This window comes from Elephantulus edwardii, unplaced genomic scaffold (assembly GCF_000299155.1).
Source record: "Elephantulus edwardii isolate Elephantulus edwardi_28Jun2011 unplaced genomic scaffold, EleEdw1.0 scaffold00042, whole genome shotgun sequence".
NCBI classification, from domain to species: Eukaryota; Metazoa; Chordata; class Mammalia; order Macroscelidea; family Macroscelididae; genus Elephantulus; species Elephantulus edwardii.
Genome location: NW_006399792.1, coordinates 18,581,135 through 18,594,933, shown reverse-complemented (window position 1 = coordinate 18,594,933; position 13,799 = coordinate 18,581,135). Strand labels below are relative to the sequence as shown.

Sequence of the window (13,799 nt, the reverse complement as noted above, 5' to 3'; positions counted from 1 at the left end):
TATAAAGAATTATATACAATTCCCTTTCCAATAATTTTTTCCTGAGAAACAAAACCAAGCCAAACTCAGTCCTTCAAGTTGAATCCAAGTCAGAGCAACAGGTATAACCTGTAAACAGTGTGGTGAAGTAGTTTCTTTTTTTTTTAAGGAATGACCACATTACAATCACTAAACCAGAGACTCAGAGGCAGCCAGGTTGACAAAAAACTTTAATTATCAGAACAAAGAAAAGAAACCCAAAACAAACTTTAATTATCACAGATTTCAGACAGCACTAATAGCCACAGACAACAATCTAAACTTGGCACATTGTGCCTGTGACTCATAGCGACCCTATGTACAATAGCTCTGAAGCCTGCTCTGTTCTGAGCCAGTCTCACTGACTCTGACACACCTATCCCCATTGCCCTAGTTACTGTATCAATCCATCTCATCTGGGGTCTTCCTCTCCTGCGCTGTCCCTGTACCCTTCCAAGCATGATGTCCTTCTCCAAGGATCAGTTCCTCCTAGCCACATGCCCAAAATATGTGAGACAGGAGCTTCAAAATTCTAGCCTCCAAGGAGAAACTTGGTTTCACCTTTTCCAAGACAGACCTATTTGTTTTCTCGGTGGTCCATGACTTGGTGGTTCAAGACTCTTTTCTAGCACCCTATCCAAAAGGCATCAATTCTTCTTCTATCATCTTTAGTCATTATTCAGCTCTCTGATGCATAACAACTTAATTGTGAAGACTATGAGTTGAATTAGGCATACTTTAGTTTCTAGACTGACATTGTTGCTTCTCAGTACTCTGGAAAGGTCCCTGCCAGCAGATTTACCTAATGCAATTTGCCTTTTATTTTCCTGACTGCTGGTGCCAACTGTGTTGATTGTGGAGCTGAACAGCAGTAACTGTTAACAATCTCAATCTCTTCTCCATCTATCATGGTGCTGCTCATTGGCCTACTGGTGAGAATTTTTGTTTTCTAGATGTTGAGCTTCAATCCATACTGAAGACTACTTGACCTTCTGCAGTAAGCACTTTAGGTCTTCCTCAGTTTCAGCAAGCAAGATTGTGTCATCTGCATAATGTAGGTTAATGATTACAATATCCCAAGGTGGTGTGAATGGTTTGCATGCCATTCCTAACTTAACCTAAAAGGCTTGTGGTTCAAGTTTACTCATCAATACCATGAGAGAAAGACGTGGTGACTGGCTTTTGTAAAGATTACAACCAAGATGAACTCTGGATGGAGTAGTTTTACTCTGTAACACGTAAATTCTCTGAGTTAGAGTCAATTTGATAGTAATGAGTTTGGTTTTTTTTTAAAAAAACCAACCCAAAATCCATGGGGTTGCTGGCATTCCTTGTCATTGGATTGTTGCCATGTTGAATTTTTCAGTAGATGTCAGAAAATCTGATTTTATGTAAATTTTTAGTACTTTAAAATCGGTGTAAGCCAAACCTAAAGCATGGACAGACCAGATCTGCACCATCATCGCACAACCTCTGCTTTTTTCAACTTTTACAGAAAGTTCTGGGAGGTCTTTTTATTTTCCAGATCAGGAAATGAAGCCTCTGAACAAGTGTCCTCCTCTTCACCACTCACTTGTGAATGAGACAGCTAGAGTGCAAGCTCATTCTCCTCTTGAAATGAGTCCTTGGACTTTCAATTACAAAATATCCCCCTCTCTTCTAATGCAATTACACACTTGGCTCTGTTTTCAGAAAAGATTTGTTTATTAAGAGCAATCACTATCACTTCAGTTAGAAATGGTTGAAGGAAAGCCATCTGTGTGAGAGAAAAGGCTTCTTTTTCTTTAGAAAATGAAAGTTCAGACTCCAGTTAAAAGGGCCTGTAAAAATAAAGGCCTCAATATTGTAGTTGTCTTTTTAGGCCCAATCAAGAACTAGAGAAAGGAGCAAGTTAAGTCTATGATTAAGACAATTTTTCATTTTCTCACCTAATATGCAATAATTAAAAGGAAAAGTCATGTAATAAAGATATGAGTGTCCAGGATTCTAGTATCTCTTCACAAACGGATCATCCAAATTAGGATTCCAATGCCAATAAGCAAACATTACCCCAGTGATCCTCTGTTTTTCAGCTCTGGACAGTTACTACTGTATGTGCGCATGTTCTCCAAGAAGCAGCCCTAAGGCAAAGATAAGAGAGGCATGGAAGAAAGCCTGAGAAGAAGAAGGAAGAAGGAGGAGGCTTAGACAGGCAAGGGAGAGCCTCAGGCGATGATGCAGTTCTGACTCCTGTGAAAGCATAAAGGGGAGAAACGTTTAGTTAAGAAGAGCCTCAGGGCACTTCATAGTTCTGAGGTATTTCCCAGGCTGATGGGGAGTCCCTGAGATAAAGTTACCTGTTAGAGGTAACCTTCACCAGGGAAGAATGTTTGGGCATTCTTGTGTGAACACTCATTCTCGAGGAAGACTTCAGATCCACTGGCTTCTAAGTGAACTTCACCTAAGTGGATGAAAAGCACAATTGCTGAGATTGTAAGTTAATCATGCGCCATTCAGTGGATTTCTTGAATACTACATCTAAGCAGGGAAACTTCATGACTATCATACTCTTCTTGCCTGGATTCCAACTAGGTATCTTCACAGTAGAGCTGACGATCACTCTCTAGATGAGTGAATAGGTTTGATGGAACCTAATAAATTGTCATTTTCCTTTCTTAAATCATGTAGAAACAGAAAAGGAGTCACCAGATGTTATCTAAAGCACTGTCTTTCTTAGTAATATACCAGATACTGAAGAATGAGATTGAAATCTGCAGGCAAGAAAGATTCTCAGTCCTGAGCCAGAACTGGACACGTAAGCAGTCAGACTGGCAGGAATCCCTTCTATGCCCAACCGAAAAAAAGCAATTGCTGTCAAGTCAGTTCTCACTAATGGTGACTGCATGTGTGTCAGAATAGACTGTGCTCCACAAAGTTTTCAACGGCTGACGTTTCAGTAGATTACCAGGTCTATTTTCTGAGATACCACTAAATGAACTTGAACTGCCAACCTTTGGGCAAACAGTGGTAATTTAACTGTTTGCCAGACCCCAGGACTTCACTGGCCACAGTGGTGGTTTTGTTAGGTGCCTTCGAGTAGGCTTCAACTCCCAGTGACACTATGTACAGCAGAAATTAAATGAGTGCTGTGAGAGTGAACTCTTGTACACTGTTGGTAAGAACGTAAAATGGTGAGCCACTATGGAGAGCAGTTTGGTACATCATAAAAAGTTGAAAATGGAAATACCATTTGATCTAGCAATCACACTATTAGGTATATATACTAAAGAAATCAAAGCTGCAACACAAGCTGATATATGTCCATCAGTATTTATAGTAATTATTTACAATATCAAAGAGATGAAACAATCTAAATGTCTATCAATGGGCAATTTTTAAAAATTGGTTTGCTTACAAAATTTGAATATATTGTGTTTCTCACTATTCCTCTTTTGCATTGTGTTTCTTATAATCATTTTCATGCATTATATTTCAGAAAATTAATTACCATTGGACCTTGCCCATCAGTATCTTGTCTTTTCCATCGGATCCTTTCCATTTATTTCTTCCCCTCCTCCTCCATCCACCCACCAAATTGTGCAACCCTGTGGTTTCACCCATACCCATTAATCTCTCCTCCCCCTTGAGTTTTACTAGTTTTTACTAGTTTTACTAGTTATCCTTTTATTTTTATAATTGCCATCTTATGCAGTATTGGTCCTTTTGAAACGGTATTAGTTCACTTAGCAAAATGCTCACCAGCCTCTCCAAAGCTGTGCAGTATTTTTTAAAATCAGTCGCATATGACTCCTAACAAACCTGTGAACCATAGATCTGACCCCTGTCCTATCCTGTGCCATTCTCGTCATTTTTGATACATTTGAAGCTGTTGCTGCAGCCACTGTGTCAGTCTATCTCCTTGATGGTCTTCATCTCTTTCACTGACCCTCAACCTTTCCAAGAATAATGTCCCTTTCCAAGGACACAGCCCTTCCTAACAACATGGCCAAAGTATATGACATGAAGTTTCATCATCCTTGCCACCAACAAGTATTCTGGTTACACTTTTTTCAAGACATATCTACTTGTTCTTTTGGCAGTTCATGGGATATTTAGTACTCTTCTCCAACACCACAACTCAAAGGTGTCAGGTTTTCTGTTATCATCCTTATTCAATTCTTAAAAGTGTAACAAGTGATTGACCTGAATTAGGCAAGCCTTAGTATTTAAACTGACATACATTTTACATAGTACTTTGGAGAAGTCCCTGACTTTGTTGTTCTTGTTGATTGCCTTCAAGTTGAGCATGACTCATAGCGACCCTATGAATAAAAGGCATGAAGCCTTTCTATAACTATCAACATTTACCAAAGTTCATAGAGTTTCCTGGGTCATGCTGTTTAGGAAGTGCTTCTCCAATGTAATACGTCTCCTGATATGACTGCTGGTACCAAGGGTGTTGATTGTGAATCCAGCAAGATAAACTCATTGACAGTTTCTATTTTTTCTTCATCTATCATGATGTTGCCAATTGGCCCAGTAGTAAAGATTTTCCTTTTCTTGATATTGAGATGTAACAAACATTTAAGGACGCAGTCGTTCATCCTCTGCAGCAAGTGCCTGCTGTCTTCCTAATTTTCAGCAAGTAAGGTTGTGTTATCTGCATAATGCAAATTGTTGATGCATCTTCCTTTAACCTCGTTGCCAAATTCTCCTTCATAAAGTCCAGCTTCGGGAATGTTTTTCTCAGCATACGTGTTGGATGTATACGCTAAATATAGATATAGATGCAGAAGGTTCATATCCACCAGCTGTTCTGCGGAAGAAAGATGGCAATCTCCTCCTCCATTTATTTACTGCCTCTGACAGATTGCTGGAAAAGGTCAGACTGACTCCACAGCAAACAACAACAGCAGCATAGAGATACAAACAGGCCTCATTGGGCAGCTCTGGTGGCATAGTCCAGAAAGAGTTTTGCTACTAATTCAAAAGCTGCGCTTCTCTGACAATAAAGTTCCATCAGTTGCTATGAAGGAGAAATATAGGCAGTGTCTTCCCATGCAATTACAAGAACAGCTGTGAGAGAGACTTCATTGGTTTAGTTTCTCTAGAAGACTCAGTCTTAGACAACAACCCACGAGTAAAAGAAAAATTTCAATAAATTAATGAAAATAAATCAAGACTAGATGAACAAATGTGTGTCCACTGCTCTAATGGAAAAATCATAGTCTTTTGCTACCATCTCATTTATTTTACTACCTCCCTGTAGTTTAATGTTTGAGAGTCATTTATATTCTGATTATCTTCAGTTTTTTCTCCTCAAATCTTTCTTCCCCCTGCAGGAGAGTGATTTCTGCACTTATGTCAGGGCGTATCCACTAGCTCCTAGAGTATTTGCATGTTTTAATTGGTCCAGATGCCAATCACAAGTCTCTTCCAGTTCTTTCCAGTGCTACCATCCAGTTTCTCTCCATAGTCTTTCCTTATCTGTGAAACAAATAATAATTTAGCAAACATTGAAAGCATGTTCATTTATTTGCTCTTCAGCATAAGTCTTTGAACATACAGGCTTTACCTAGAGTGATGCTATGCGGTAGAAACTAAGGTTATGTTATGCTTTGTTAGTGTAATCTTGAATTAAACAAAGTTCCTTTTAGTAGCTTGCCATCTGATTATTTTTTTTTAATTTATATCAATTTTAAGCAGTATTTTATATACAATGGGATGGGGGAGGGGAGAGAAACACATGCATAGTCCAAATACAATGTTGAAAACAGCATTTTTTCATAACAAAACCCCCAACACTAAGTGTTAATAGCATGTACATGAATTCAAGAAGGACCACGCTTTTTTTTTTGTCTGCTGCACACAGTTTATTTAACAATATGATATAAGAAATGGGTTGGTATGTTACCGTTCTATACAGTGATTGAATCTCCTTGAATTTTCTTTTTTATAGTAGTTATAGCGCTCGCATGATTTACACTAGAGTCGCTCTTCCTCATTTCAAGTTTCACACAGAAGAAAGAAGAGCAGGCTTCTTCCCAGGAACATCAGCATGGTCTAAGAGGGCGAGCACCCTGATTTTTTTGTCTAAAACCAGTTTTATCAGAGAAACAAAGCAACAATTTCTACATCTGCAAGACAAGAGTTGGGCTTCGGCCAGTATGTATAGATAGATGTGTGAGTGGATGTGTATGTGTGTGCACGCAGGAGTCAATCCCTATCGTCCAGGTAATACTGGGAGGAACGCCCACAGAGTTCACAATAGAAAAAATCTTCCCGCAACGTCAGAAAGTTATCGGGTTTACATTATAAGCTTGCATTATTTCAGGAATCGGTTTCTGAATATTATTTATTTCTTCTCACTTTTAAGCATAAATGTTTAAAGTCTTGAAAATACAAATAAAAAATATGAATACAATGAACTTGTTTTTTCCCCCATTAAAAAAGGCATGAGACACCAGCAATGACGACAAAAAGAATCCAAACAAAACCCCCTCCCCCAAAACAAAAACAAACAAAAAAAAAGCCAACAAAAAGCCCCCCAAAAACCAAAACCAAAACAAAACAAAAAAACAAAACAGGAAGGGAGAAAGACACCAGATATTTAAATCAACTGGTTTTTAACAAAAAAATATATTCTTTGTATTGTTTCTTAAACAGCAACCCACCCTTCCAAGGTCTGGAAACAGTTGTCCACCAAGGAGGAAAAGCGCCTGGATGCCTGGTCTTCAATACAAAAGGTCCGGGGACAAACAGGACACCTGGTGGAGCTCTCATGATGCTACAAACCCTCCACGAACTTTTCCAGTGTGTCCCCCGTGGTGTCCCCGACCAGGGAAAGCTTACTGGACAGTGCATTCCTGGTGGGGGTGTTGAGCTGTGGAAGCATTGCACTCTGTTCGGGGTTCTCCAGGTGTCCCTGATCTATGGAGCTGGCCATGGTGACAGCGAGTCCGGGGTGGGGGGAGCCAGTCTGAGGAGAGACATGGTGAGGCGAAGGCTGGGGCTGTATCCGTGGTGATGGGCTGGAACGTGGTGGCTGGGACTGGGGCCGTGGAGACTGGACAGGGGCTGGAGATCGCACCTGGTTACTGAGGGACGTGGCCATCTGCTGGCCAGGGAGGTGAGAAGCCTGGGGCTGTCCTGAGAGCATGTGCTGCTGGGGGCTCATGGGGTTCGGCTGGCCTGGTGACCCAATTTGCTGCTTCATCTGCTGCTGCAGAATCCGTTGCTGCAGGGCCTGCTGGATGCTGGGCGTGCCATCTGCACCCAGCCCTGGCTGCCCCAGCTGCCCCAGCTGGGCTGCCATCTGGCCCATAGAGCTGCCCTGGATGGGGAGATGCTGAGGCATCCGCTGTGGCTGCATGGCTGGGGGATAACCTCCAGGTCCCTGTGGCTGCTGGAATTGGCTGTGTCCGGCCATGCCTCCAGTCATAGTTTGTCTGTTTGTGTTTTTAATGTTTAATAACCATTCTTATTGATGAAAACTGGGGAAGATATACAATGATTGAGACCAAATTAACTGTTTTGATAGAAAGTGACAGGCAATCATTTAAACAAACTTGCATAAATAAAAATTTAGGGTTAGTCCCTTTCTTTTCCTTCCCAGAAAGTGAATTAGGCTTCCTGTTAACTGATACATCGAAGAGTCCCATTGCTGCTGGAAAACAAGAAACATCCAGAGCCTGATTCAGCATATTTGTGGTCAGGACTTTTAAGGACCGAATTAAGGCCCTCCTATTGAAATGGGTGCTACAGGGGACTTCCAATGCCTTGAGGTTGCTAAGTCTCCTTAGCTGATTATACTGTCCTCCTAAATAATGTAAAAGAGGAACTAGGATCATGCAAAATTAGTGGGATTTCCCTTTTGGCTTATTGTGAAATTTTTAGCTTTTGTTCTAAACACAATATCCCTTTTCCCCCCAGTTCACTTCCTGCCTGGAGTCTTCCTGCTCTTTTCCTTTTTTAAAACAAAGAAGGCAAGCTTGTACTTCTGAGCCAATCCCAAACAGTGGTTAGAGCATCCCCTAACTATTCTGCTATCTACAACATTAATGGCTTGAGTCCCCAATGTTTGTGGTGTTAAAAGGAGAGATGGCGGTTAACAAGAATAAATACTCAAGAGGGAGGGAAGTACTCAATTAGCTTACAGAATGTCTGAGACAAATGCTCAGAGAAGATAGAATTTCTGATAGATTAGTCAAAGAATCACAGAATGTTCCTTTGACCTAAAGGCATTTCAACTTCTATCTAAGTTCAACTTTCTCATTTTCTATTCTAAGTGAGGACACCGAGATACTTGACTATAAATATGAAATGCAAACTTAAGAAATGTGGTGTAGCTTGATCATGAGAGGGCTCACGAGACTTCTCTGAACAAAGCCAACTAGCTGATGGCAGACCTGAAACTGGCAAACATTTCCCTATGCAATACTCCTTACTATAGACTGAAAGTTGGTTTATGTTTGAATGTTCCTGTTGTGGTCCTGCTGACCTCCACATCAAACAGATGTGTATGCCCAAACCTCCCCCCACTAATAACTTAAAAATCCCCAAAGCACCACTTCTAGGACATCACTCCACCCACAGGCTTCCGAGCACACCAGTCTAGGGACATTGAGTAAGAACTTTCTTGTGCTTGTCCCCATCCTAACCCTCCACCCCCAAGTCCTGTTTTTGGAAGAAAACTTTCTGTGTCCAAAACAACAGACTAATCTGCAAGATCTTTACTTTTGAGTAAGTGGATCAAATTTATACCACACAAGTTTGCAAGTGCTCCTGCTTGGTTTTGCACCTAAAATTCCTATGGAGAAAGACATGATGTTAGGAAGGATGGAGGGTTGGTGAAAGTGAGAAAGACCCTCAATCAGGTGGATTGACACAGTGACTGCTTCAATGAGTTCATGTGTGTCAGGAAGTGTAAGAATGGCACAGGATAGAATAGGGTCCAGATCTTCTGTTCATAGGCTCTCTATGAGTCATACTTGACAACACCTAACAACTAATCTAACAAAATACCTAGGAAGAAGTATGCTTGATAATTACAGAATATACTTCCAGGTAAAAGAAATTTAGCCTGAAGGAGATCGACCCTGCATTTCAATGCTCACTCTCCAGCTCCATTCTCTGGCCCCCAAGTCATTCATTTGCTTAAACAAATGATTATAATCTAAAGGGAGTCTTCTCCTTTGGATACATAGAGAAACCAAGCCATTTGCTGTCAAGTGGATTGCAGCTCATGGCAATCCTATGTGTGCCAGAATAGAACTGTGTTCTGTCCATGAATGGCTTTTCCAGAGTATATCACCAATCCTTTCTACCACTAAGTGAATTTGAACCACCAAACTTTTAGTTATCAGAGAGCACATCAACTGTATGCACTGCTGAGGGACTTCCTTAAATATATGGTAGGTCCATTATACAAATATTTTCTGTCAAATTTCTATGTTATTATTGGAGTTTGCAATTGCTTGCTATGCATATGACAATGAATCAGGATGACAGAAGAAAAACTGATACCTTTGAACTCTGGTATAAAAGAAGAGTTCTGGATATCCCATGGAGTGCCAAAAGAACAAACATATACATCCTGGAGATAATTCAGCCAGATTGCTCCTTATAGGCAAGGATGGGGAAGCTTCATCTCATATACTACAGCATGTAGCTAGAAGGGACTGTTTCTCAAAAAGGGGCACCATGATTGGAAAGGTGGAGAGTCAGTGAACAAGAGGAAGACCTTCAACAAGATGGATTGACACACTGACTGCAGAAAGGCGCGTAAGTGTGTCAGAGAAGATGAGGACGACACAATGTAGGACAAGATTCAGACCTGTTGTTCATAGGGCGGCTATGAGTCATACTTGATTCGATGGCACATAACAGCACAAATGGAATTTACATTGAGTCTTGTACTTTCTTTGCAGTTATGCCAATTCAAGCAGTCCTTACAATGATGTGAAGTTAAAAACCAAAAAAGATCTTAATCTCTCTGTCATATAACATTTTCGCTAAAATAGGAATCATTATTTGCTCAAGATAATTTAGCTAGAGTGTACCCATTGAATTCCAATCTGGGTTACTGATTCCAAATCCAGGGTTATTTTCACTGTTTCATTCTATCTTACTGTAAGTGGTTTATCTAAGATGATTATTTTTTATTATTCAAATATATATATATATATTTGGTTTACTAAATGATATCTTCAGAATTAGGTATCAGCTTCACACCATTTTCCATATTGACCATATTTGTGAAATTTTAGTTAAGATCTCAATATTCTTTTTTCAGTATTTTTTTTAAAGTAGGATTGACTGGTTTGCCAGTTTTGCTAGTGAAGGCATGAAAAAACATCTCTATTCTTAATTTGTGTGTTCTACCTTGCCTCTGACTTCTTCCCCACTTCATTTTCTTTACATGACTTATGTAACGAATCCTTCAGCAGCAAGGTTGCTTTTAATATTCTATTTCTGCTTCCAATGTATGTATCCATACAATTGGAGAAGATGTAAAAATTAATGTGGAGATTAATAGATAAGTGAAGATTAACAGATATCTCTGTCCTCTGTGATCACTAGAGACTCCTGGAGGCCAGAGCTATGCCAAACTATCCCGTATCAAATTTCTCTAGATTTCTTTTTTGATATCTTAGCTGTCTGTATATAGCCTCTCCTCCCCTTATATGTCATAATTTTTCTGTGTGCTCATGTTAGAGATATGACTTGGAAGCCATGCTCATATTACATTATCATGTTTCTGGTATTCAGTGAAACTGGATAGATCCCACCTGACCCAAAGTGAGAAGAGTATGGAGGGTACCATGAACTGCCAAGAAAACAAATAGATTCATCCTGGAGAGGGTTAAATAAGGATGCTCCTTGGAGGCAAGGATTCTGGGGCTTTGTCTGACATACTTTGTACATGTTGTAATGAGAGACAAGTCCTTGGAGAGGGACATCATGCTTGGGAGTGTGAAAGGGTAGCACAAGAGGGGAAGACCCTCTATGAGGTGGATTGATTCAATGACTGGGGTAATCGAGATGGGTGTGTCAGAGACAGTGCGAGTGGCACAGGATAGAGCAGGGTTTAGGGCTGTTGTTCATAGGGTCACTATGAGTCCCAAGCGACTCGACAGCACATAACAATAACAAACCTAATAGTTGAAATTAAGTCAGAGTGTTAATGGATATCTATAAATATACCATGTGAACTTGAGAAGCGTGGGGTGTCTGTGTTCTTTCAATGGTAATGAAAAGAGAAGAGACTAAAATAATCTGAATATCCAAAAACAAGATATGAATGTCCTTGTATTGTTGTTCGATGTCATTGAGTTGACTATGACTCATAAAAACTCTATGAATAACTGATTTGAACCTACCCTGCACCATTCTCATCATCTCTGATATGCTTTAGTCTACTGTAATCTTCAATATGGATTGAAGCTCAACATCAAGAAGACAAAGATTCTTACCACTGGGCAAATGATAGATGGAGAAGAGATCGAGGTTGTTAACAATTACAACTTGCTCAGCTCCACAATCAATACTCTTCACACCAACAGTCGGTGTGACAAATTGTACTGGGAATATCTGCTGTTATGGACCTTTCCAGAGAAAGCAACGATGTGATGTCAACCTAGAGACTAAGGCACACCTGATCTAGGCCATGGTCTTCATTACTTACTACGCATCAGAAAGCTGGAAAATGACTAAGATGACAGAAGAAGAATTGAAGCCTTTGAATTGTGGTGCTGGAAGAGTCGAACATTCCATGGACAGACAAGAAAATAAATTAAGTTTGTCTTGGAGAGGGTGAAATCAAGTGTCTCTTCGGAAGATTTGAAGCTCTGTCTCACATGTTTTGGGCATGTGGCCAGGAGGGACAGATCCTTGGAGAAGGAAGGGCATCATGCTTGGTAGGGTAGAGTGACAGCACAGGAAAGGAAGACCCCAGATGAGATGGATTGATACAATAACTAGGAAAATGGGGGTAGGTGTGTTGGAATCAGTGAGACTGGCTCAGGACAGGGCAGGCTTCAGAGCTGTGGTACATAGGGTCACTATGCATCACAGGCGACTCAACAACACATAACAAAAACAACTGTTACAATTGATGTTTCAATCCATCTTCTTGAGAGTCTTCCTATTTTTCCTCTGATCCTCTGCCTTTGCCAGCAAGATACCTTTTTTCCAAGCACTGATCCTTCCTGACAACATGTCAAAGTATGTGAGACAAAGTTTCACCATCTTTATCTCTAAGTAGCACAAAGATTGCACTTCCTCCTAGATAGACTTGTTTGCTCTTTTAGCAGTCCAGAAAATACTTAGTACACTTTTTCAACATCACAATTCAAAGACATCAATTCCTCTTCTCTCTTCTTTATTCATTGTCCAACTTTCAGATGCATATCAAACAATTGAAAATACTGTGGTTTGCCTCAGGCACACCTTAGTCCTCAAACTAGCATTGTTTTTTAGTACTTTACAGACTTCCCTGAAAGTTGTTATGTGACATTGACATCTGCAACTCATAGTGACCCTCTGTAAAACAGCTCTGAACCCTGCCCTATCATAAGCCAATCACTGTCTCCCACACCCCCAGTCTCTATGTCAATCCATTGCATCCAGGACCTTCCTTTCCTGTGCTGTCCCTCTACCTGTCCAAGTAGATGATGTCCTTCTCTAAGAACTTGTCCCTCTGGGAAATATATCCAAAGTATGTAAGACAGAGCTTCAAAATCCAAGGAACAACATGGCTTCACCGTCTCCAGGACAAAACTTTTGTTCTCTTGACAATCCATGGTATGTTCAATGCTCTTCTCCAGAACCACAACTCAAAGGCAGCAATCTTGTTCTGCCATCTTTGGTCCTTGTTTAGCTCATAGCTTGGGTCAGGCAGACCTTATTCTGTAGACTGTTATCTTTGCTTATAAGCACTCTGGAGAGGTCTCTGACAGCAGTTTCCTAACGCAATTCATCTTTTGATTTCCTGACTGCTATTGCCAAGAGTGTTGACTGTGGACTTAAGAATGTGGAAATTTTTAACAACCTCAGTCTCCATCTATTATGGTGCTGCCAATTGGCCCAGTGGTGAGAATCACTGTAGATTTCCCCAATCAAAAATTCCTTTTGATTTCATGACTGCTGTTATTGTGTGTGTTGATTGTGGATCCACGTAAAATGAAGTTGTTGACAACTTCAATCTTTTCTCCATCTATCATTATAGTGCCTTTTGGTCCAGTTGTGAAGATTTTTGTCTTTTTGATATTGAAATGTAACCCATATTGAAGGATATAATATTTGATTTTGTAAAAAAGGAGCAAAGGCTAAGTGGGGACAACCATACATGATCTTGACCAACTTCACAACACCCTGTCAACACCACCAACACAAAAACACCCCTATTAAAACATGTCCTCCATGCTCCTGCACCTCTTTCTACTCATCCCAGCACCAATCTTTTCTTTTTTAACTAGTTATTTTTCTATTCTATAATAATGATCTTATACAGTATTCATACTTATGAGACTGAATTCATTCAGCATAATGCTCTCTAGTCTCTCCCAAGTTGTGTAGTAAATTTTGAAATCATTGCTCCTGAATGCTGTGTAGCATGCTATTGTAGTATTGCATATTGCAATTTCTCAATCCATTTGACAGTGGTTGAACATTTGGGCTCTTTCTCTGTTCTTGCGATGCTATGAACTTTAGTGTACAAATCTCCATTATGTGTCACTTCTGATTTTCTCAGGGTCCAAAATCTGATGTGATAACTCACAGACCACACAGGTCCATATCAT

The 13,799-nt window shown here is 40.2% G+C and overlaps 1 pseudogene; it reads right to left on the bottom strand.

Annotated features, from left to right (window-relative positions):
- Positions 1–6,784: 6,784 nt before the first annotated feature.
- Positions 6,785–7,426, bottom strand: LOC102854101 (annotated as a pseudogene).
- Positions 7,427–13,799: the final 6,373 nt, after the last annotated feature.